This window comes from Nicotiana sylvestris, chromosome 8 (assembly GCF_000393655.2).
Source record: "Nicotiana sylvestris chromosome 8, ASM39365v2, whole genome shotgun sequence".
Taxonomy (NCBI): domain Eukaryota; kingdom Viridiplantae; phylum Streptophyta; class Magnoliopsida; order Solanales; family Solanaceae; genus Nicotiana; species Nicotiana sylvestris.
In genome coordinates, this window is record NC_091064.1 from 209,776,811 (window position 1) to 209,779,620 (window position 2,810).

The 2,810-nt window shown below is 36.5% G+C and overlaps 1 long non-coding RNA gene across 1 annotated transcript; it reads left to right on the forward strand.

Moving 5' to 3' along the window:
- The first annotated feature begins 483 nt into the window (after nucleotides 1-483).
- On the forward strand, nucleotides 484-2,541 carry LOC138876496 (uncharacterized). The gene is made up of 3 exons (XR_011401798.1): nucleotides 484-590; nucleotides 1,522-1,580; nucleotides 2,254-2,541. It is a non-coding gene; the product is annotated as an uncharacterized lncRNA (long non-coding RNA).
- Nucleotides 2,542-2,810: the final 269 nt, after the last annotated feature.

Here is a 2,810-nt window from a genome sequence, read left to right on the forward strand (position 1 = left end):
ATAAGATTATCTAATGCAAACTCAAAAAGGATGAAATCCTTCTACAAGGACAAGAAAGGTTTGCCAAAGCGTTATGCAAGTTAAGATAAATATGAGACTTGTTAATCATGATTAAAATGAGTTTAAAGCCATGATATGACTATACATGATGTTTGTATATGGAGTATAAAGTTTGAGAAAAATCGGATTTAAGTTGCGAAAAAACCGACTAAGGATTTGTCTTGTAATGAAGCTTTTTGAGTAATAAATTTCGTGTGCTATATGAGGTCTTTTTGGGACATATTATATATCAAATTGAAGGTCTTGGAATGTAGTTTCCAAAGCTCTTAACCGTTTGCTCATACGATACCAGGATAAAAAGTTATAAGTATTGGAAGACGAGCCAATTATAGGGTGCCAAGTAGCACCTTTTGACTTTTCAACAAAATGGAGATTATCTCCTTTATCTCGTCTCTTTCTACATATTTCCAGAGAGCACGACCAAATAATACCCCTAACATCACCCTTAATCTCTCTACAAGGGTTTCAAATAATACCATCATCCCGGGCACGAAATCACGAAGCAATAACACAAGAACGATCCCCACGACGTAAGTATTGCTATATAACCTTTCTTTTTCTTTATAGTTTGAGTGTTGGAAGGTATTTAATAGTTAAGAAAATTCTTAATTTCTGGTTTTAAGCTCTTAAATATCAAGTAAGGTTGATTAATTCATTTCATAATATTTAGAACTCACGGGAAGGTGATCGGAAGCCGTGAGTTCGAGTTATTTGATTTGTAATGGACTGTTTTGTGGGCTATTTCGTGTAGCTTTTGGGCTGTATCTTTTGCTGATATTTAATGGAGTTTTTGGAGGATAAATAGTTTGAAGAAACACCACATATTTGTGAAATAATGGATTAGTCATTCTTTGTAATATTTTCGGGGTGTTGGACACTACTATAGTCGTTGTTTTTGGTATGAATTGATTGGGGTGTGTTGGGCTGTTGTAAGCTAAATATAATATAGATTTCGACTTGCATATACTGTAGGAGGTAATTATATTGTGTTCCAACAAGTGCTTAAGGTTATATTGACATCGGTTGAGTTAAATGGATGAACTAGACATGAACTAGTGAATAAAGTTGCTAATTAAGAATAATTGGAGTTGTGGATCATTTTCTTTGTTATGGATATATGGTATAAGGTTGGAATTATTGATGAATGACTTCATTATCATGTTAATGATACTATTAATTTAAAGTAAAAAGTCTATAAGGGATGATAAGGGATATACAAATTCCAATTGGAGCTTGTCGCTCGTCGTAAAATAGTTATGACTTGTTGTAGTTTTATGGTGTCTTGTTATTGATAATTGGTATTGATGGATTTCTCTGGTAATTGTTGTTGGTATATGGTATTGGAGGAGGCTCTTGTTACTGGGGAGATGCTGCCCGAATTTATATAAATGAGCTACAAGTTTAAGTTGCAAACTTAGCCTTTATTCAACACTAATTTTGAATCTCCTTATGCAATGGTAGATTGAGTTGAGTTGTTTGAAGAGTTGCTTAAGATGTATTAAGGACTCACCATGGTTAAGGTATGTTAAGGCACTTCCCTTTTTCTTTTGGCATGATCTAAAGTGAAATGAATACACTATTTCGTAACAGATCTACTCCTAGAAACTAAGGTTGCCCATGTTGTTCTTTCCTTATAAAGTTATTCTAAGAAAGTATGTATGATCCTTGAATCCTATGGAAGATCATATTGATGGTATGATGTCCATAATGTAAATCGAAGGTGCAACGACCTTAAGTCACTCCAAAAGGTTTAGAACGTGATTCCATGAGTTTAGCATGCATTATATATAATATCTATTTTACTCTACCGAGCCGCACCATAGTAGGCCGGGTACGATATATATTGTGTAACCACTGATCAGTTGGATTTACCGAGCTCCACATAGCCGGGTACGATTCTACCGAGCCTTATGATGGCCGGGTACGTTTTTACCGAGTCCTCTTTGAGGCCGGGTACGATATGATGATGATGATGATGCCTACAGACGCGTATATTTTTAAAAGTTTATGTATATCTATGTATTACGCATTTCATGTCAGCAGCCCACAGAGGCACGCAGATGTTACAGGTTGTATCTACTCTATCTCTCTTTATATTACTATTCTTGTTTATGCTTTCTTGCTTTACATACTCGGTACTTTATTGGTACTGACGTCCCTTTTGCCTGGGGACGCTGCGTTTCATGCCTGCAGGTCCCAATTGATAGGTTGACATTCCTCCTAGCAGGCTATCAGCTCAGCGGAGGTGTTGGTGCACTCCACTTGCTCCGGAGTTGCCTATTTGGTCAGTATGCTTTAGATATATATTAATTGACATGGTGGGTCCCTGTCTCGACCTTTATGATTTTATGTACTCTTAGAGGCTTGTAGACATATGTTATGTATATGAAAATCATATGGCCTTATCGGCCTATGTTCAGTGTATGAGTTATCACTTTGGTTTTATAGGCACGTATGTCACATGTATAAGTTTTCATGTCATGTCAGGTGGTCCAATATTTAGTATTCCCTTTTATTTTATTTTTGTTATCTCATGACGACCTTTCTAGGTTATTTGCCCATGATATTATGATATGATAGGTACGTTATGTTGGTACTCGGTTAAGTAAGGTATCTGGTGCCAGTCACTGCCCATTGGTTTGGGTCGTGACATCCATGTCCATTGTACTTTTCAAATTTGGGAACCTTGAAACCAGGCGGCAAGTGGACATCGGGAACATGCATAGATCTCTGAAAGCAACGCTCTTTTG